Raw genomic sequence first — 23,704 nt, forward strand, 5'->3', positions numbered from 1 at the left:
ATGTACCTGCTTTCTGAACATTTCTAAATTATTTTTCATGTCACTCAGATGTTCTGCTATTCTTACGTGAACTATTTATTTTTCCCACGTTAAACTTTACACTTGTACTGACTGCACATAAATATGCATGTTCAGTTTGTTATTTTATGTAGTCTACAAAAATGCATTACTATTAATTAGACCTATGTTAAACGCATGTATTAGTTTTGCGTTTGCATACTTAACAGCATCCACACAGATAGCTATTCTTCACTTACAGTTGTCTATTCTATCAGTGCTTGTTCTTCAGTTTTTATAAATCATTAATAAACTGACCCTTTCAGCTTCTTTCACCATTGTGTATGTGAAGTTATATTTGATAATAAATTTGTTTATAACTTGAGCTTTTGTTGTATATGTGATTGTAAATTTGACCCTTAACAGATGAACTCTCTACAGTCTATGTTTTCTCTATAACAGTACTGTTGTATTCATGTTTAACACATATATCGAATTCCATCTGAACCATATCACATATACCTTCAGTGAACCTTTTCTTCATGTGCTGTGCCCCCTTTTCAGCTACTCCCTAGCTGTACAAATTTCATTTCATTTCCCAGTTGTGATTTGGGCATGTTTTTGGAGTTTCATGCTATGATATTCATGCTATCATGTAGCAAGATAATATTGCAGTCTGTTTCTCTTTTATACACAGATGTATATAAAAAACTCTCATTAATGTTGATAAAAATATTTTAACTGATTTTGGTAATGACTCCTACCAATTCAACATTTCTATAACAGTAATTAATGTAGTATAAAATTCATTGTGTGTGGTTTAAATCATTATTTCTGATAAATATGTCTGCTAATGATGCTATACACCAAAATAATTCAAAATCCTTTTATGTTCTTTGTCACAAACACATTTTGTGCCATTCCATCACTAAGTTGCCATGTACTGGTACAGCTTTGACACTAAAAGATATATTGCATGGTTGATAAACAAAAAAAAATATTATCAGTCATATAGACATGTATTGTTAATACTTTTTCTATACCTCCTAGAATCAATATACTTTCTGGTTTCATAAAGCCTTGCTCTATCCATACTGTTATTGTTTTCATTCCATTTTAATAGCCGGTGGATGTATACATTGATTTAACAGCTACAGTAGATACCGTAAAGCCTTCTGATGTCTGTATGACCTCTATTAATTTCAGAACTTTGATAGTATCTTCAACCCTGCTGTTTAATAGGGGATAACAAAAGCCTTATTTTCTTATCGATAAGCTGAGATAATTATTCTATTAAGCTGTCTGTAGCTGCTATCATTAGTTATCCTACTGTTTTTTGTGAGCACTGACATTTTTCCCACAGCCTTTTCCTAGCTCCTGGTGTTTGCAGACCATCATGCCACTGCTACTGTTCATGCATCCCAGATCACTAGGGTGAGAGCAATCTATGACACAGCCATGACAGGTATTTCTGTTATGACACTGAACCCTCTCCTGGTGGCTGATGTGGGCATTTGCATCTCCACAGGGATGTGTTATGTTGCCACACATTAGACAAAGGTTACTGTCACTTGCTTGGGATCACCAAGCACATGCTTCCTGCTCTTGTGGGCACTGACTGTGCACAGACCTCAACTTGCATTAGAGCAAATCAACCAGGTGGGACCACCAACTCCCACCTAATTTGGGCAAGCTGGGATAAGCTGCTCATTCCTCTCCTTCCTGGCCTGGGTCTTACAGCACCGGAGCCACTATTCAACCTTGGGTCTTCCGGGTCACAGGGTTTTATTCTTCTGTCCCACATATCATGGCAGCACCTGTGTATTTTTGCAGTAAATAAAGCAAATCATAACATTCAATATGTATTTGTCCCTCTTCTAAAACTTCATCCTAAAATAAATAGTGCTCTTTCTGAAATAAATATACAGTCTGTCTATACATTTTTGTAAAAACTCTAATCTCATACATGCTGATATACAGTAGACAAGTGATCTGATGTATCCTAGACTAGAACTGCCCCTCTTTTATTTTTGTTACTGATACCAATAACAGTGTCAGTAGCTCAACAGATAGCACACTCACTGTTAGTGCAACAAGACCAGAAGGTTGGGAGTTGTATTCCCTTTCTGGGTCCTTGGTTTCATTTTTCCATTACTAATGCTTCAGTGCAGAATAAGGAGGGGGGGGGGGTGGGTGCTGCACTCCTGACTGTGTGGTCATTTGGATGATATGTTAAACCAAGGTCCCATTTGCCAGATCTGGTGGTAGCTCAGATGGGTGTAAAAAAGGTCCCAGAGCATTTATTAACAAAAGAGTAGGGGAAATTCCCCATTTCTTGGCCAAACGTTTATCTGGTCATTATGAATACTACATTGGGTTTCCACCAAAAAGAAGCCACTCGCCTAGGGGGATTAAACCAGTCAACAAAAGCATGCATGCATAAATAAATAAATAAATAAACAATGCTAACATGATTTGGTAACCTTTGTAATGCTTGGCAATAACTTGAAGTCAACGTATAATGTTTATTGCTATAGCAATCCTGCCTACATTTCTCCTCTGCAACAACAGTATGTACAAATGCAGCTATAATAGTAAGCAGAAGAAAACGATGGGCAGAGAGATTTTTAAATTTCCTTGAACTTTATTGTATATTAAAAGTGCCTCCCAAAAATAATTTTAAAATGATGCTTCAACAAATATTGAACAAGAAAAAAAATCTCCATCCCATCCTGATGCTGCCTTTAAAAGATGTCTTCAGATTAAAAAAAAAGGAACACTAAATACTAGATGTCTATCAGAAGTCAAGCCTTTTCTTTGTTTGGAGGATGCTTATCCCTGTACTATTACTAAATTGTGGATTAAAAACCAAAATGTCTATCCAGAATTTCCAAGCATACCTGCATTCATTGAAGGGGTTGATGATCGTAACTTAGTGGTTGTAAAAGAACCACTAAAATGGTGTCCCTGTACACAGTATCATACAGAATTATGAGATGGTGATCTCTGCTTAGCCCTCCATGCTGTGAATGACCAAGCACTCTTTGAACTCCTTCACCTAAGCAGAACCAATGGTAAAGTAAACACCCACTCTAGAGACTAAAACTAACACTACATTATCAACACTGGATGGCGTGACAGGTGCTTAAGTCTCTTCATCCCCATTGCTGATTCAGGTTGTCCTGATATATCAAGTAGGGCACTTCCCTAGCAACGTTTAAATCCACTTTGGATGACTGGATGGGTGACCACATTTTCACATCTGATATGTGAGGGAAATTTATTAAATAGGGGGCATTGCTAATCTCCCACCAGTATGACTATGCTTCTCAATGGTCTCTTTGGTCATCAACTTATAAGACTCTATGAGCCTATAAGTACACAATGGGTGCTGAATAAACAAATAGGGAAATGATTACAAACTGGGTAACACAACTACTGCTACTCCAGGTGACACCAGAGTTCTCCAACATGGTTTACAAAAATACACCCAACACCTAGTTTAGTAGCAATGACCTCGCATTTAATATTATTATTATTATATGTAGAATCCTGAAAGTAAAGTCAGAAGAGAAGAAAGCAAGTTGGAACTAGAAATTGCTCACAAAGTAATTAATTCAGTGCATTGAATAAAATGTTACAGGACCCTAACATACACCTCCATTTACCACCATACAGTATCATATATGGTACCTACAGAGAACATCAGGTTTTCCTAAGGTGACATTGTAAAAATCAATGATCATACCTGTCTAAAACAAAGCTACTCAATATCAAATAAATGTGCCTACATATTAATTGCCTATTTTAATTCAAGCACTTTGGAACAATCTACCTAATTTACCACAGATGAGCTTATCAGTATATGTTAGACCCAGTAAAATGCACCTGGTACCATATTAATGACCTCAGCTTTAAAAACAATAAATGTAGCATTGAAAAGCTTAACAAAAAGGACATACATTATAATTACAAAATAAATGGTAAAATCATAAAAAGACACCATCTTTATAAATTTAGAGACAAAGATTCCCAAAAATTTAAATTTGAACCAGTGTGTCTATACCAAAACTAGAAAACAATATGTTATAATCCATTTAATTATAAAACACGTGTCTAGAGTTGATGTGAAATATGTCACTTTTCAAAACATTTTGCACTGGGATGCATGTTAAAATATATAACTTGTTTAAATGTTGACTGTATCTGTCATCCAATATCTGTTCATCATCCTTTTTTATTTTTCTAATATTTGTCTCTTTGAGTGTTGAAACTATATGTATTTATTAATAGTTTGTTAAAAATTAATCAAAAATTATTCATATGGTTTGAATATAAGGTATTACTTTATGATAGGATTCAGGGGAATCCTAAGAAATACAAGGCTACTGAGTTTTGTGACCATTTTCACCTTGCCAATATCCACTCTTAGACTGTACCTCTATTTTCAAGGAGGGCTAAGGCAATTAAGACAGTGGTGAATCTGTGAAAACCCATCTATTTATCCAGTTCATGTTGGAAGGAAGATAATGTATCACACTGCTTGATTTGCTATGAGAGTTTATTCCAGAAGTGGAGAGGGCACTGTGTAATGAACCTTTCTCACCATTGTGTTTTATTTTATTGCTGATGAAACTTTAGACATTGGTTCTATTATCTGCAGGAACAGTTTATTTGTAGACATACAAGGGATCTAAGACCACAGTGCCCCTAGTGACATGAAAGGCAAGAAATAGATTTTCAGATATGTATAAGTTTCTGAATAAAAAGACAGCATTTTTCTGTACTTAAGGGTTTTTAAGCCAATGATATTTTGGGACACCTGGGGTCTTTCTAGTTGTTTAATATGTCTGCTGAGCTACTGTAAAGTGAAAGGGAGCCAGTACATTACTGCCTGTTTTAATAACTTCTGTTGACAACTTTAAATAGATTTACATGTTTCTGATGGTGAGTTAGCTTGAACATATATTCTAACTGTACATATCCCCACCATTTTTTCTATTAATCTACTACTCAGTGAATTCCTGCTCACATGTGGAAAGTAGAGCAGAGATCACGACCCCATCTAATTATTCAATGCATATGGAGGTGCACCTAATCACAGCAGGTGGTTAAATCACTGTCTGCCAGAATCATACTTGTTACCTCTAGTGGGTTTACCCTATTTGCACTGCTCATCAACAAAACACATGCCTGAGGGCAGTAATTATAGGTTCATAGGTTCATACTAGGCTATCTGCCCTAGGGCATTTATAAGCCTAGCCAGAGTGTGTTTGGCTTTCGCCACCCATTTTAAATTAATTTTGCTATGCCCTTTTTCGAGGTTAGTATACTGTGCCTCTGTCTAACAGTGACACAGAAGTGATACCTGGGGTAAACCTACGATCTCCCATCCACTCATCAAGATTCCTCTTGAAGAGAGTCATTGAGGGACTCTGCCTAACCTGGACTGGGATTTTATTCCAGAGTGAAGGGAGCCTCTGGGTTATGAATCTGTCCCTTCAGCATGTCCTATTTATTTCAGTGCTGAGGTTCAAGTCTCTCGAGTGCGTAGCTCGATGGGATTTGGATTTTCTGAGGTGCAGCATGTCCATTAATTCCGGGTTGGACATGGCTTTATACGTCAGGCGATCTCCTCTGAGCAGGCGGTATGCCACTGAGTAGAGCTGGAGTTTCTTTAACTGAGCAGCATATGGCATCTGTTTGAGCCCTTTGATCCTCTTGGTGAGGTACTTTTGGGGTCTTTCCAGTTGCTGCAGGTGTCTGGTAAGGTACATCCCAAAAGGGGCATTGTACTCAATTATGGGCCTGATGAGGGATGAGTAAAGAGGCACAATGACGTCCCCTGATTTAGATGTGAATCCCTTCATGATTAAGTGGGCTATATAAAATGTTTTTCTAACCACTTTGGCCACGTGGTTGTCAAATGAGAGATTGCTATCAACTTGGGTCCCCAGGTCCCTAATTACTTCTTCTGTACTTAAAGGATTACCACCTATATGGTAATTTGTGGGCACTTTGTTTTTGCCAAAGGGGATGACTATACACTTTTTGGCATTTAGCTTGAGGCCATGGCTCTGGCACCAGTTGTCTGTTTCTATGAGGCCCTTTTGGAGGATGCTTGTGTCGGCTGGAGAGTCGATTATGGTGCCTAGTTTGCAGTCATCTGTATTTGTTATTGGTGTGTTACAAATAGTTATGCGGTTGAGACTGCAGTCAATAAAGAGAGCATTACTTGCAATATAAAATTAGTTTAGTTTTAGTTTCTGCATTGTATTATTTATTATTTTATTTATTTATTAAGCGCTTGTTTACCTGGATCGTCTAAATGGCTACAAGGCCCTTTTCAGCAGAACCTCAGGGACATTTTCATGTAACACCTACTTTTTTTTATTTTCTTATCCTGTGGTACTACAGCTATATAAACAGATACCATATTTTAATATGCCACTATACTTCTGTGTTTGCCAAAATATTTTGCTATGAATACTTTGTCTTTTCACTTTTTTGAATAATGGAGCTTTATTCCTTTTAGATCACTTGCTGAATATCTGTTACCGTGTTTATTTTATTTTGAATTCTGTTTGGTAACTGGGTAGGTTGGCTATTACAATGAACTTTTTAGGCGTGACCCAGGCAAAGAGGGAACAAAGAAAATATTATCTACTACATCACCTTAGAAATGGAGGCAAGTAGATACAGATTGGTAAAATATAGCAAATATGCAAAGAGCTGGAACTGAACAGTTTACAATATAAAGTAGACACATATAGAGCATGAAATACATAGTACATATTTTTAATACATACTGACTCTTTTAACAGTCAATTCAAACCACAAAAATATTATACAATAAAACATTTTACATATTTTCTTTAGGAATTATGCATATATTTAACACTAGTGTGGTTCAGAGGTAGTATACATTTTGGCTGGGGTCTCCGGTTTCCAGTGGTGTGCCTTAAAGGGTGAACATAACAGAGACTACAGACTACAGACTTGGCAAATGCAGCAATTCAAAAATAAAAAAAAATGTGCAATGGGAGCTTATGCTTCTGTGCTGATGAATCTTAAGTAATCTCAAAAATCTCCCTTTAGATGCTGCAGTTGAATACTTTAACTCAGCCTTCCTTAGTATCTTAAACATCATGGCTCCCCCAAAAACAATAAGGATAAAGTCCAAATATGCCCCCATGGCTAACCAAATAAACAACATCTCTGTTAAAAACTAGAGATAAGGTCTGGGAGAAATGGCTCAATGACAAAACTACAACTAACAAACAAACATATCTAGAACTAAGCGATACATCTAAAGGACATACTAGACAGGACAAAATAAATTAGTCTAGCAGTATGCAAGAGACACACAAATATTCTGGACTGCCATAAAAAAGTCCTACAGCCAGGACATACTAGTACTCCCTCCCCAGCACTCATTGATCCTAAAGACATCATAGCCTCACAATTTAACAGATACTTCACTGAATCCATACTAGCCCTCACAAACAATAATTGCTCTTCCCCTACCCAGACTCACATAGCACCCACACTAGATCTAAATAACTTCTCTTTCCAACCTGTCCCAATAAACATCATAGTTAAATGTCTCAAAAGGCTTAAACCTACTACACTTGCTGCTGACTATCTACCTCCTAAATATCTATAAAAATGGTAGCAGTAGCAATATCCTATCCAGTATCCTTATTAATTAATTGGTCCATTTCAGACCAACAAGTCCCTAAAATCTGGAAAGTATCATATATCATCCCTCTACAAAAAGGTGGAAACTCAAAAGAATTATCAAATTGCCGAACAAATCAAATTATTGGCCAATATCACCATTATCTAAAATACCTGAGAGGTGCATCTATTCACAGATCTTAAACTATATAATAACCATCAATCTTCTGTCTAACACTCAGCATGGTTTCCATCCTAATTATAATACCACCACTGCCCTTGTCAACTTTGCTAACATTATTAACCACCATCACAATAAAGGCAATTTAGTTTCATCTATCTTTCTTGATCTATCCAAAGCTTTGGATACTGTCTCTAATTCTAAACTCTTAACTACACTGTCGGAACTTTTAGCCATTCTGCACCTACTTGGTTCCAGCAATGTCTAATTGGTCACCAGCAAGCTGTAAAATGGCAACAAAATCTCTCTTCGATACTGCTTGTAACCTTGGGAGTACCACATGGATCTATTCTGGATCCTCTCTTTTTTATTATTTTTACTAACAGTCTTCATATTGCTACCCCACTTGCCTCCATAGTTCAATATGCGGATGATTACACCCTGGTTTGTGCCATCCCAATACTACAGAAATTTGAAAAACTCATCCAGCAGTCATTCTATGCACTGGAATCTTGGCTAAGCAATGTACAGCTTATACTTAACCCTAACATAACAAAACTTACCCTCTTCTATCCAGCTGGTGCTGCAGACCCCCACTCACCATTCAATATATCATCATCAAACCACACAATTATTTCTCTGGTTTCCCAAACAAAATTACTTGGAGTGGTCATTGACCATAATATGACATTTGACATACACATATCACAGAGAATAAAAATGTTCACAAAAATTTAGGAACCCTGTACAAAAATTGTCGCTTTCTAAACAAATCTTCAAAGGCCACTATAGGAAGAACACATCTTATCTATACACTACTGGGGTTGCTATTAGATGACCGAAGACACATTCTTTCGAATGCGTCTTGGTCGAACTTGAAAAGATGAAAAGACAAAATGACAAAGCAGCATATAAGCAAATTCTTTCCCTGGGAAAGAAATCGCTTAGCCGCATCCATTACTTTGCTGTTTTTGTCAATGTAGTGCGATCTTGGAGTTGGTATATTTAAGTTGGGGGTGTGAAGCCCCCCCACTTTATGTTATGTTTTAAGTGTATTTTTATTTATTTATTTTTTTTGGAACAGTGATTGTTTTCTCTTGGAAAAAAATTGCTGTTCTAAGCGTTTGAGTTTGTAAGTTTTCACTTACATGGGGTTGATAAATCATCGTTTGCTTTTCTAAGCATTCGATGATTTAATATAGACCCCACTACTATACACCTCACAAATCTAAACTTACTATAATAAAATCTCAAAATTTGTTACAGAATCAAATTTCAGTAAGCATTTAGTTGGTTACTGCTTATTCAGTTATCTGTTAACTTATCTGGTTTAGTGGACTGTCTGTCCGGACTCATTTTGGCCACACCCTGAGTTGTATTGCCAAAGTTAAAGGCTACATACACAAAGAGCTCTCAGCAGCCAGTCTCCTTAAATATCATTGTATTATATGTGGCTGGGAGGTTGAAAGAAAATGAAGTACATAAAGGAAGCCCACCTGGGCACAAGAAGAAGCAAACTCCATGCAAATAGTAATCAGATCTCACAACACCCCAAAACTGTAAGGTAGCACTTGGTGACACCCAATTTACAAGTACCTGAAGTCTGATTAATATGTAATAAGACATTTTTATTGGGGGAAAAAACAAATTAATGTTAAGCTTAACTACTGAGTCAACCTTATCTTTGTGTTGCTTTTAATTACACATTTTCTATATTGACAGCATTATAGAAAATCCCTCACTTGGACAACCATGCAAACGACATGCACACATTACATATTACTGCCCTTAGAAGTGCGATAGTTATATAACCATATAACTGAGGTGCAGGGCCTAGATGAATTAATGTAACCTACTAGAGTGCATAAACTCTTTGAAATTATGATACATAATGTTCTTTATATTTTCTATTCTTCACTATGCCACAACTCAGCACTTTGTGTTACAAGAAGTTAAAGTGGACCTTTTATTTACAGTGTGGTACCTTCCATTACTTCTGCCTCTCTGTCAGACTACAGTTTTAAATCCATACTATAATTCTTGAAGTTATAAGAGTCTTGTGGTTTAAATAGTTATTTACTACATAATATATTCTTAGCTAGCATTTTCCATTATAAATGGCTGCAACAAACAAAGAGAATACCAGTAAAAAAATTATCCTTCCCGCATTCAACACCATTTTTCCTGTCACGTGCCAATAACACTCAGCAGGATAGATTACTATGAAATGAAAAGCACTTACCATATGAACACTGATAGTGAACCCACCATGCACTGTCTATGAGCTCTGTACTATGTCCTACAAAGACATCTGTTACAGCAGACAGCAGGTGCAGTGATAGCCAGGTGAAAGTATTTTACTTCCTGAACAGCAGAAATACAACATCGTTAGTAATCACAGTCATAGCTGTTGGCAAAAGTAGCAAACAATTATGTTACTGAATCCATGTCATATTCCAAAACTTACCAAATGTGTACATGGAAATGAGGTGCAGATAGTCAAAAGTGCACCTGGAATGTCCTCTTCCTATAGGATAACAATGGCTTCACAGTGTATGAACATCACACTGCAAAACATAAGAGCAGACTGACAATTACAACTCAAAATTCGATAACAACAAACACCAACAACATTTTCCTGCAAAGAAAGGAAAAGCAGATACTCACCAGTGCATCGCAATGGATGAGAAGATAAAAATCCAGCCCTTCTTGATGCAACATTGCTGGCAACTTGATAGCAGTAGTTATAGACTCAGACAGCACTGAAGAAGACACCATAATATAATGTCCAAGACAAACCAGCCCCACTGAATTGGTACATATGCTTAGCGCTCATACAGAGAAGACACACAGCCAGCTGTTTAGCACATTGCAGTGCACATGTTGTTGATTATATATGATGACATAGTCTAATATCTGTAGTAAGATCCAGTTTACTCCCTCAAGCAGAAGCAGCATACAGTTGACTGAACACATAGCAACACTGCTTGTTTTCCCCTTTTGACACCTATCTTTGTATTAATTACCTTAATTTCTGAGACAAATCCTCCTTGACCAATAACAATAGCACTGAGGACCTCAACATAATTATTTTGACTGTACCTGCATGGTCTAATGGTGCTTGTCCCCCTTCATGTTTTTAGGATATATTTCTTTTAGAGAAGGTTTTCAGTGAAATGAATTCTCAGTGTTTTATATATATATATATATATATACATATATATATATATATATATATATATATATCTATGTGTGTATATATATATATATATATATATATATATATATATATATATATATCTATATATATATATATATATATATATATATATATATATATATATATATATGGGATCCATATGGATCACCAAAAGACAACATAACTGAAACAGATTCGGCTGGGCATACTTGCGCGAAAGTGCTTTTCACTGAAAAGCAATTTTGCGTAAGTATGCCTATTGCGGAGATCGCACTACAGTGGGGATAAGGGAAAATTCCCTTTTCAGCACTGTAGTGCGACCTCGGAGTGAGAATATTTAAGTGGGGGGTGCAGGGGGCTTGCCCCCCTACAAAAACGTAAAAGTAATGTTTTATTTTATTTTTTTTAAACACATTTTAATGAAAGTGCTTTTTCGGTGAAAGCGCTTTCGTTAAAGTGTGTTCGGTGATTATGGATTCGAACTATTGAACTTTCGTTGAATAGTCCTAGATCCATATATATATATATATATATATATATATATATATATATATATATATATATTTGTGTGTGTGTGTGTGTGTAAAATTTTTGTAGGTAGTAGTTTATCAGATCACTTATGACAGATTTAAGAGAGAAGCTTCCTGTTTGAATATTCTTATTTCTCAGCCAAAAGTCTAATACTACTTGGTATGAAGAAATTATATTTGCCCAAAAGAGTTATCATTTTACATGACAGGATTTACGAACATATTGTAGCAGTGTGGAGGAGGGAGTGTTATAGATGCAAGCCATGACATGGCTATTTGCAGTTCATGAAGATCGTTAGTTATGACAAGACACTGCCACATTCAGCTTAGCCAGCGTTTACTCTTCTGGCACTGCATAGCTCAGCACTGCACAGATACTCAGAGTGCTGTTCAGCAAGCAGGACTGGAGCAATTCATAACAGCTGCCAGCTATGTGCACACAAACTTAAGTATGTAAAGTAAAACTGTATCTGCAACAATATCAGATATGCATACACTCGCAGCAAAAGTTTCAATAAACTAAATTCAGAATATAAGGAATGTAAATGTATTTCATAAGGAAGACAAATTCCATGACAGAAAATTCACAAATGCTGAGTTTATGTACTTTAAAATGTCCTGACTTTGTAATTTTTTTAAATAAAAAAAGCAATGTTCACATACCTGGTGTGATAAATGCTCTATCCTATTTTAGTGCTGGAATTCTACCATGGTAGCTTGTTCTTTGAGTTAGTCATGTGCTTATTTTGGGTGGGTACAGCTGCCTAAATGCAGCTGTTTATATGATGGTAAATGATCTATATGAACAGTGCTGCATAGAGAACCTCTGGAGAACTTGAAAATTTGTCAGGTTATAACTCAATAGTAGAAGGTTGGCTTTGGAATAATTTCTAAATGTTAGAGGTTTATATGGGGGGGGGGGTCACAGGTTTTAGATTTATTTCAAAGGATACACCTTTATGATCCGACTTGACAAGTGAAGGGATTACATACAGGTGGGTGGAAATTTCTTCCATGTTTGTGAGGATCAGGTTGAGGATGTTGGTACAACAAGTGGGTGTAGAAACTAGCCGGTCCATTGTATTTATGTTGACAAAGTCCATGAATCACTAGGCCTGTATATTGGAAGTTGTGTACATCTCCCAGTCTATAGTGAAGTAGTTGAAATCACCCTGGAGTACAGTGCAGAGCAACTCCAGTTCATTTAAGTATATGGTATGGGTGACCTAGGTCACAGTTTGCAATGTTATGGTATGGAGCTTTGTTAATGGTGAGATAGATATGGAGAAGCTCAAGTGCATCATACTATTTAACTAGTCTTGAGGTGTGACTGTTTTTAATGAGATTGCAATTCTGTCACCTTCCTTCCTGTGCAGCAGCTGGCTTAAATGTGTGGAAGGCCTTACAGCCAGTGGGCTCTCCCCAGCTTTAAACCATGTCTGTGTAACTACACAGATGTCTACATTCTCCAGTGTGAGGCGAGCTTGCAGGAAGTAAAGGTTTTTGTTTAGACTCCTGGCATTGAGCAATAACATATATTATTGTGGGTTGGTTTTGCTATGTTGAAAGGTTTATTAGGTTGGCATTTCTTAAAACAAAGGCACCATGGGAGTGGACAAAGATTTAGTCAGTATTCAAAATCCTAAAGGGGACACATGCAGACCATTCCTGGTGAAGTAGCATGGACTTTCAACCATATCTTCCCAAGATGACAAATATTGTATCCCATTCGAATGACATCAAAAACTAAGCCAATTGTTAAAGTCAGTTATCTTCTGCTTATATTGTGGCATCATCTTCACTGAAGGCAGAATGCTGCTCAATGTTAGACCAGGCTGGTACACATAGTCCAATAGTTCCATTATATCTCTCTCGATATAGTCCAACAAGGTACACCTTAGATCATTTACAACCACATATATAATGACAGGTCTACTTTTTCTTATAGAAAGATCATTGTTTTGAAAAGAAAAAAGTATGAGCCCAATTAAGCGAAAGTGCACTTAAACGAAAGTGAACTTTCACAGCTACCAGTTCAAATTACCGGTAATATGAATGAAAGAAACAGTGCAGGGCCACATCATGCTACAGTGGGGATAAGGGAATATACCTGTTTCTCCACTGTAGTGCACTGTTGGAGTTAGTATATATAAAGTAGTGGGGGTGAGGGGTGCAGAGGGGTTTGCCCCCCTGCAAAAATTACTTTGAAGTGTTGTTTTTTTATTGTAATATTACCGGTTCATTGAAACGGTAGTCGCAAAAGTGCATTTTCGCTTAATTGGGCTTGTACTTTTTCTTTTCGAAAGAATGATCTTTCGATAAGAAAAAGTAGACCCATAATGGCAGAGTTGAATGGGTATTTGTAGTTCAATGACCCAAATATGTGCAGGATCTAGTTGATTCTGAAACCTGATATGCAGCAGACCATGATATTCATTATGTCGATCATATGAAAATACGGCAATGGGACTTCTTGAGACCTTACATAAGCTGCATTAGTCATATAATATTAAAGGTTCCTCACTTAGTGGATCCCTCCTTTTCTTCTTTTTCTTTTAAACTAGCATTTGAATATTTGACTAATAAAAAGACATCCAGCTTCTTACTCTATTCATATTCATATTTCACAGTTATGCATAATGGAAGAGAGGGAACACTATCTAATATGCGCTGGCCACATGGTGTCAGTTTCATTGCTCTTGAATAGATAGATTTTGTCCTACTTTCAGTTTCTGCAAACAGCCAACATGTTTTAGTAATATTTTTTACCAATTCCACAATTCACGTAACACATTATTTTCTTTACACAACTCTGATGATTGTTTTCATCCAGTTTAAGGGAATGGATATTTTCCACAGAACACATCCAAACATATAACTTTTTCTTTCTGTGGCTGCCTTCCTCCATTCTATCTTGTGTTCATATTCAAAGTTGAGAAAATGAGAATAAAACAAGCATCTTACATGATTGTAAGAAGTTTAATAACAATATTCAATCTTCATAAAATCAGCAACATTAGTATCATCACAGTGTATAGTTCTGTAACTGGGACCCTTCCACACATACTGAACAGAAACTGTGGAAATATCACTGACAAGTTCAGAATACTCAAGAGCCGGAAACTTATTTTATTATTTATTTTACATTTGTTGACCGGGCTAGTCCAGCTGGATTTATGTCCATTTTCAGTGGAGGCCCGGGGAGAAAAGCTCCAGAGGTAAAATCAATTTTACAAATTTTACAAATACAAAAAATACATAGTACAAATGTGTTATGCAATGGGAAAAATAAAATGTAATCACATATATTATAGATTTTAACTAACTAAAATAAAGCTAAATCAGAATGTGATTGAGTTAGAGGTTAACTACTAGCAATACAAAAAAGGAAGGTAGGAAATATTAAAGTGAAAAAGTAATATTTACAAAGAAAAGGGATAATTTGTCAATTGAAGAGTTGAGGTAGATGGGGGGATCCAAGTGGTTAAGGAAGGTTTATGATAGAGTAAGGTGCAAACAGGTTAGTCTGGGTTGGTACAAGGGCAAAGCCAGAAATTATTAAGATGTCTTAATAGTTGTTTCTTAAAGAGCGGAAGAGTGGGCAAAGAGGAGATGTCAGATGGAAGATTATTCCATATTTTACCTACTGAGTTAGAAAAAAGGCAGTTGCCTGCAGAATTAATAATGTTGGTAGTATTAACAAGTAGTTTACTAGAAGAACGTAGTTGTTTCAGGTTTATGTAGGGAGTCAAGAGGTTACAAAGAGCTGGTGTTTTAGAAGGTTGGTATAGAATTTTGTGTGCTATTAAGAGTTGTTGAAAAATGAGCTTGTTAGGGAGTTCCAGCCAGTGTAGTTGTTTTAGGTTTAGACAGTGGTGGGTTCTGAATTGGGATGAGGTGGCAAATCTGGCAATATTATGGTAAGATGTAGGAAGTTTCTTAAGGTTACTTTTTGATAGATTAGTGTAAATAGGGGAAGCATACAGAAGGGTAGAGATAAGGTGTGTTTGGGCTAAGGTTGTCCTAGCTTCAGGTATGAGGAAGGGCTTTATCCTGTACAGGGATCCTGTTTTTTTATTAACTGCTTTTATTGTACTGTTGATTTGACAATCATAGTTAAGATTATTATCGATAATAACACCGAGAAGTTTAGTTGTGGAATCAGGAGAAATAATGGTGTTGTCAGTTGCTGCAATACAATAATAATTATTGTACTAATAATGTATTTCTCAGTGGGTTCTATTTCTAAGAGTATATTAATAGATTAATTACTTAATACCCAAGATATTCCCACTCTTATGTTAAATTCCATTTACAAACTATAACTTTTGGTTATAGACTAACACTTGGATCAGTAGTACAGATTTTGAAAACTTTAAACATTATAGATATTTCATGGTACAACATTTATGAACAGTCAGATATACAACTATCAACTGAAGCTTTCATCCACATTTTCCAGCTAAGAAGATTGGGATCAGCTGTGATGGCATGGCATATGGGCTTTAAATAAAAGGTGGCAACTGTTTGATGACAAATACTACAAGTCCCAGTACTGAGAAGAGTTTATGCTGAAAACAACTTTCAGCAGATCTAGAGTTTGCTTCTTTCCTCTACCTGTTGTACAACTGCAGAGTTAGTACGTATAAATTAAGGGTGTGGGGGTCTTCCCAATAAAGGTAGGGGAGGGTGCAGGGAGATTAGCTCTCTCTAAAAATTATTTATTTCACATTTGCTGAAAGTTAACATTTTAACAGAATTGGGATCTTAGTAATTTCATTCTCAGAATCATCACTAAACCTCTTTAAATCACTACCACTGCTGCCATTAAATACAAACAGCAAAGATAATTGCAAGTAAATACAAAATCAGCTTTAAGAATGCACAGTAAATGAACACCACTCTTGTGGGCCATGACCTACACTGGTCACACCATAAGGTTGACAATGAACAACCACAGAACAGGATTATAGCCCCTAGTTTCCCAAGTTTTACTCACCTTACTCTAAGTTCACTGTGTTTCATTGTTATCTTATAAACTATAACTGAAACCTAACTAAACTACACACACACACACACACACACACACACACACACACACACACACACACACACACACACACACATAAACAAAGTAATTTCCAAGATAGGCTAAGACTTTTCATTACTAAAACCTCCTTTCCTGCTTTTATGGTAGTGTACTGTTAACAGCTAGACAAGTGTGACCAAGTTAGGGTTACAAGCTGCATCACCGCTCTTAAAATTAATCAAATGTAATACATAACTTATGATTGTTAGCTGAGCAATCCCTGCTTAAAGTTTGGGCATTATCAGTTATAATGCTCCAGCACACTACAAGGTGACAGTAGAGCGGAGGAACATGTAGGATGCACAGTAGCAACCCCCACTCATGTTTATCTATATTCTACCCTCAGTACCTTATATGCACACCTATGTGTGCCTGTTCAATGACACACTCTAACAGCTGCTGTGCAGTAACTTTTTTCATACTGTTTTCATCCTTGATCTTTAATAAGTTTGTTTGCATTTTTATTACTGCAAACAAGGCAGGGCTGCTAACTCCCTTAGCTTTATTCTAATAGAGGAATAATATATATATATATATATATATATATATATATATATATATATATATATATATATATTAATTAAAGTAACTTGGGGTTGGAGGACAGTAGCCCTTTTACATGGTATAAGAGCATTATGGCATTAGGGCACATTTCTTAAATATATTGCATTATATACTTTTCAGTGTATCCTGTTTCAGATGCTCTGAATTTGTCATGCAGACTATTAGTTTGTGTAGTTCATTTACATTTACAGTGAGTAATATAGTACAGCATAGCATTATGGTGCATTAATGAATAAAATTTAAGGCAGATACACTAGTTATATATAATGTATTATATACTTTTTGCTGCATCGTTTACAGTGGGAATTTCTGTAAGTGAGATACATCACTCTTGCTGTCAGTCAATGCCTTTAATACTTGCTAACTGCACATGCAATACTTTTTTATGAGAAGAGTGTTTTTCTAGTCTAGCTTTGGGTGCTACTTAGACACTTGCTGCTACATATCATCAGTGTTTTACTGTAACTGTCCATGCTTCCTTTATTTAGGATCATTAGTGGAAGTCAGACATTGTATGTGCAATGCCCAGTTTTTACTGATAATTAATGCTAGTCAAACCATAATTTCTTGATTTATTATGACCTGTTGCTGTGTGGATCATTCTTCCTGTATGCTGTTTTCAAAAACTGATGCCCCTATTCATCACCACATCGTAGGTATCACACCTCTGTTTTTTTATTTCCTTTGTAGAGGAATATACTTTGCGAATGTCTGTCTTATTCAAAGGATGATGGCATATGTTCCCTGAACCTTTTTGTGTTGTGTTTACTTCTATATAAAGTATAACATTTCCTTTAGTTGGACGTGTGTTCCACTCTTGTTTAGCCATTAGTTTTTATAAGTCACTATTGTCCTGTCAGGTTATTGCAAATTATAACAAGCTATAACAACTAACAGGTTCTTCTACAGTTCTGTGCTTGCTGCATTTTTGAAGTGATCTGAGTCCTTGCTATTTATTTTCACACTTTACTGCTAGTATTTAGTGCAACAATTACTAGTTTGATTGTATGCACATTTTTGGTCCTAATGATAACTGTGTTCCATGTCAATTCTGTATTCTTTTAAAGAACTTTAAAAGTTCGTATGCAGTTACCTTTTTTTGTTTGTTTCTTCACCAAGCTGGCAGTGTTCTGCAGCCAGGTGCATGCACATGCTGATTGACTCATGCTATTAGGCAGAGGTGTCGCACTCTTTACTCGCCTCCCACTGCAAAGTCCAACTACTCCACCAATTTATTTCCATTTATGCACTCAGAACTTTGTCTGCTGAACACAAAGTAGATTACTTTATTCAGTTCAATTCATCCTGTAAAGTTTTTTATTTGGTAAACTGAAAGCCATTACTTAGTATCTGCACAACTATTTTCTACTATAACTTATTATATACTACCCTTTACATTTATGCATATATGTAGTGCACAGAATTACGATTGCACTCTAATATTGGGGACAAAAGACTATTTAGCACCTTTCTGATTTAAGAAAGGTACTTAACAAGATTTTATTAAGCACCCCTAAGCACTGTTAAGGTCATGTCTCACACTATGGGTAAACATGGGAGAGTGTCATCTGACAAGAAACAGTGGCAGAAGATAAAATAGCTTTTGAAAGTTTTTAGAACTTCATTCTGACACATTTATAAACAAAAACAAGTGAAGAACAAAGTGCCTAACTGCTTTTAAAGCTCTTTGCTCTTTAGGAAGCACTTTGTTTCTCCCTGCTGTTGTCTTGACAGAACTAAAGTGATTTACCGGCTTCCAAAGGTTCTGGAAGCTAGTAAATATCTTTTTGCTATTCCACATTTTTTTTTTTTTTTTTTTTGTATCTTGTAGTACATGGAGCAGTTAAAGCTTCATACACTGCAAAAAATGATGATTGGGCCTCACCCATATTAACACTTTAATATGTGTTCTTGACATGTATGTCAGGATTTACTTCTCATGGTCTGGTCTCAGTGTTCCTTTCTTGGCATCCATATCGTTCAGATATAATAAGCTGGTAATGATCAGAGGCCTGATCTTAATGTTTTATATGACAAACCCACAAAACAAAGGATGTGGAGAAAATTTCTATTTTTTTTCTTTTTTTTTTTCTCTTTATCTTTAGCAAGAAAAAGATACTGTTCTTTAAACATTTTCCAAGCTACCACCTACCAATCACAGCTAATTATAAGCTGATTATTCGTACATAACATTTTCTGCAGTTATGCTCTGTCATACCAAACAAGTACTTCACCTATATCATACTACTTGCCTACTTTATACATTTACAGTATGAATTCTTTATTATTCCAGGCAATCTTTCCATTTCTTCTTGTGCTCTCTAGCACTAATAAAGCAAATAACAAGAAACATCCTACACCTCTCACAATGTCTCCAGTCTACAAAACCCTTGTTTACAGCTGGTCATGAAAGAGCCATTCAACATAGCCCTTCCTCCTCATCAATAACAATTCAAACCTTATCCTTTTAGTACCAATGTTTTCATATTTCCACATCTATTATTTATTACACATAACCCCACTTTCTCATTCTCAAATTAAAACAGTCTCATTCCCACCCATATTAATAAAAGTTTCCCAAATTCTTTATTAACCCCTTACTTCTCTGGAGTAAGAACACATACTTAGCATTGACATCATCCATTCCACGTGCAACCTTTCATGGAAATACATCCCAGCTTCATTTCCAGCAACACAAGCTGAGCCTCTTTAATTATTAGAGAATAAAGAAAACAACAGAGTAACTGCACAGTTTTCTTCTAGCTAAACCATCTATCACTATATCATGGACAGAAAATACATCCTAATGTTAGTCATAACCTCCCAGGTTATTCCTACATCTTCAGTGTATGACCATGCAAAAGAATAGATGGTGAAACACAACCTATTTACAAGTCAAACCAAGAATAGATGGTGGAACACAACCTTTCTACAAGTCAAACCTTAGCAGCAAACTCATTCAAAGCCAGTTTTACCAATGTCCATAGCCCCAAATGGATCTTAGTTAAAATATCAGTCTAGAATGACATCTGGGTAGCATATCGAGCTCTACCTCCGCCCCAGGCATATTTAAGCCCATTCTGCAGGACTGTTTAAAACTTAAATGCACACTAATAGTAGGTGATTTTACTATCAATCTGTTGGCCCTTTAAGTCATGACATAAATTGATTCCTCACAAATCACAACCACGTATAATTAGTGAATAGCCCAATTAGACCAGACTTCAAAACTAGCAATCGCATCTTCTTGAACAATATAAACTCTCCTAGTAATATTTATACTCATAACAATCTTTCATCTGCTCTCAGCAACTACTATCCATCTCCTTCTCAGTGAAAAACCTCCCCTAAACTACTTTTCTTTCACCCAAAGACAGAACAACAAACACATTTCCTTAAAACAGAACTACAAATTACTGACTGGACCCAGTTTTCAACTCCTGCGAACTCTCTGAATTAGCTCAGCTTTATAACAAGAACCTTTATTTGTAAAATAAACACTTCTCCCTAAGATCAATTCCAAACAATGAATTACTAAAGCAGTCATAAGTCTTAGAGAGTGTGCATGACTAAATGGAAAGAAATTGCTATCCAAGAAATAAAGGAAAGATTCATACATATATAATAAAAAAAAAAATCAGGTGGCATAAGTGTACCTTTATCCAGTCCCAGTAAACAACTACTGTCAAACAGGCTATGCAATTTTGGAATCTAGCCAATAACATAACAGGAAATAAGAAAAATAATGGTTCCATCATAACCACCTCTGGGTCCATCATGTCTGGTAACTTAGACTAAATGAATTCATATGTCTTCCTTACAACACGAACAATCCTTTCACCTCTTCTCCCAGTCCCTTACATTTACTCCTCTATTTTTACCTTTTAAGCTAAGAGGCAAAGAAACTGAAAACCTACTAGATCAAATTCTTTTTTCTGCTCCATGTGGTGCTGACACTTTCCTTCTGTTGCTTAAAGTCTTATGCAGTGAATGCACTTTTTTGACATTATTAGTGACTGGTCATGTTAGTTACCCACTTCATGGGGTAAAATCAAGTTTATGCTGGACAATCAACAGTTTTATGACAAAACCAATTCTGAGTATGTGAAAGAGGCCTACAGAATCATTCACCAAAAGACAGAAGAACTCCATGAGGGGAATCTTTCAAGCTCCAAACTATTGAGTTCTTTACCATACCTCACCTCAGAATACCAAAGTTTTTCAGGATCCCAAAACCACACAAAAAAGTACTGGTCCCCCCCTATAGACCAGTTATTGCAACCTGTGGCTTAACTACAGAACTGATTTCCATTTACCTCAAAGATGAAATTAAACCCCTGGCAGATAGCAACAGCTCTCTCGTATTAGACACTTTGGATTTTCTTGGAAAAATAAAACATATTGTTGTCCAGCATGATACAGTGCTCAATACCATAAATGTTGAGGCCCTATATATGTCCCCCCACATCAGTACTGCGTCCAAGCAGTACTAAAACCCTAATCAAAAGGCAGAGCTGCATACCCTGGAAAGTTGGAAGTTTTGGCAAAACATTTGGATATTCTCTACAAGCATGTTGAACTTCAGGAAACTTAATCATAAAAGCTGCTATTAAATCTATTTTTATGCTGTATGCTTTATCATGTTTTAGGCCATTTTGAGTCTGTTCTAGGTAATCAACCACTAACTAGAATGTTTTTAAAGCACGTTTCATGCTTGCTCATTTTACTAACATGTTAACATACTAACAACAAAGTCACCGTGCTAGAAAAATCTGGTCAACCATTAAAGAAATCTTATAAAATTCAACATTAACCCTCTTCCAATAACTCACCTCTTAAAACTGCAATATTATTCAACTCTTAATGCATAGATATTGTAATGTCCCTAATCAAAGATTTCTCCATCTTACCTCAACCCTGCCAAACAGCCACATATCACCACATCCATTTTCACCTTTAAACTTGTGTCCAGATCCTATATAAGACTACTCTTAAACAAGCTCAAACCATGCTCTTCTTCAGCTAAAGACCTTAAAAGTGAGTACTTAAAATAGCAGCCAATGGCATTGCCTATCTTATCTCAATCCTTATAAATGGGTCAGTACAGGAATCTCACATTCCCTGTCTCTGGAAAAAAAATGCACATTATCCCTACAAAGAAGGAAATCCAACATACAGCACTAATTTTAGTCCTACAGCAATCTTATTTTTCTCTCCAAATGGTTTCTGTCCCTTTGAAAGTACTAACACTGTACTTCTAGCCTTTATACATACTGTCAGTATAAAGCAAGAGATAACAGCAAACTCGTCTCCTTCATCTTTCTAGACTTGTCTAAAGCCTTTGAAGCAGTTTGTCATAGCAAACACCAATTTAAAATGTCCTCACTAGGTCCAGCTCTGCCCTCCCTTCTATACTTGTCCAATAGGTATCAGTCAGTATAATGGCACGCCACTCTCTCTCTCAATACCTCCCAGTCACCAGCAGTGTACCACAAGGCTCTATCCTTGGTCCACTTCTCTTTAATATTTTCACAATCATCCTCCACACATACACACAACAGGCCTCCCTAATACAATACGCAGATAATGCCACACTCCAGCATGCATACATCCTGGCACATCTCCAAAATATTACACAGGAAGCTTTGGCAGCCACTGAAACATGACTTTGCAACTGATGCTCAACCCAAAAAATTCCCAGACTACTCCCCACCCCAAGTCCCTATTTCATGAAAAATAACATTTAAAATATTCTCTTTTAATAATACAACTATAGAAATCACTTTTCATATCAAATTATTGAATATTTTTTGTAATCCCGTTGTTAATTGTTTACTTACTTTTGGAAATGATAATCTGTATAACGTGGAGCATTTCTCCCTGGGCCTCCGCTGAAAAAGGGCTACTTAGCTCAGTCGGACAAACCTGGTCAACAAATGTAAAATAAAGTAAAATAAATAAATAAATAAATAAAACGTTCTCACCAGTGCAACTTAAGCTGTGTTTGCCACTTTTTACCTCCTCCCTTCACTAATTATGACACGCTCATCTTTACTAAACTGCAGACATCAAAATACCCCTTTTAAAACCCTAAATTGGTTAGAACTACCCCATCAACTTATATACAGCTTCTTACCATCTTTAAAATTGTTCAGTAGCCACCTGCTTATCCAACACTAAATACCAGTCTACACAACTATATTTCTATCAGTCTACACAACTATATTCCTAGCAGTCTACAAAACTATATTCCTATCAGTATACACAACTATATTCCTATCAGTCTACACAACTATATTCCTATCAGTCTATGCAACTATATTCCTATCAGTCTACAGAATATATTCCTATCAGTCTATGCAACTATATTCCTATCAGTCTATGCAACTATATTCCTATCAGTCTACGCAACTATATTCCTATCAGTCTTCACAACTATATTCATATCAGTCTACACAACTATA

The 23,704-nt window shown here is 36.1% G+C and overlaps 2 protein-coding genes across 2 annotated transcripts in view; both read right to left on the reverse strand.

Annotated features, from left to right (window-relative positions):
* The window catches only part of LOC122804925 (C-X-C chemokine receptor type 2-like), a 77,009-nt gene extending 66,599 nt beyond the window's left edge, over positions 1-10,410 (reverse strand). Inside the window, exons 1-2 of the mRNA XM_044075142.1 lie at positions 10,326-10,410; positions 10,101-10,222 (exon numbers count right to left, since the gene is read on the reverse strand). The gene's annotated coding sequence lies outside the window, so the exon portion shown is untranslated. The remainder of the gene's footprint in view (positions 1-10,100; positions 10,223-10,325) is intronic.
* Positions 1-23,704, reverse strand: part of LOC122804926 (C-X-C chemokine receptor type 1-like) — a 522,524-nt gene that overhangs the window by 80,832 nt on the left and 417,988 nt on the right. The window lies entirely within an intron of this gene.

This window comes from Protopterus annectens, chromosome 6.part0 (genome assembly GCF_019279795.1).
Source record: "Protopterus annectens isolate FY-2018-M chromosome 6.part0, PAN1.0, whole genome shotgun sequence".
NCBI lineage: Eukaryota > Metazoa > Chordata > Ceratodontiformes > Protopteridae > Protopterus > Protopterus annectens.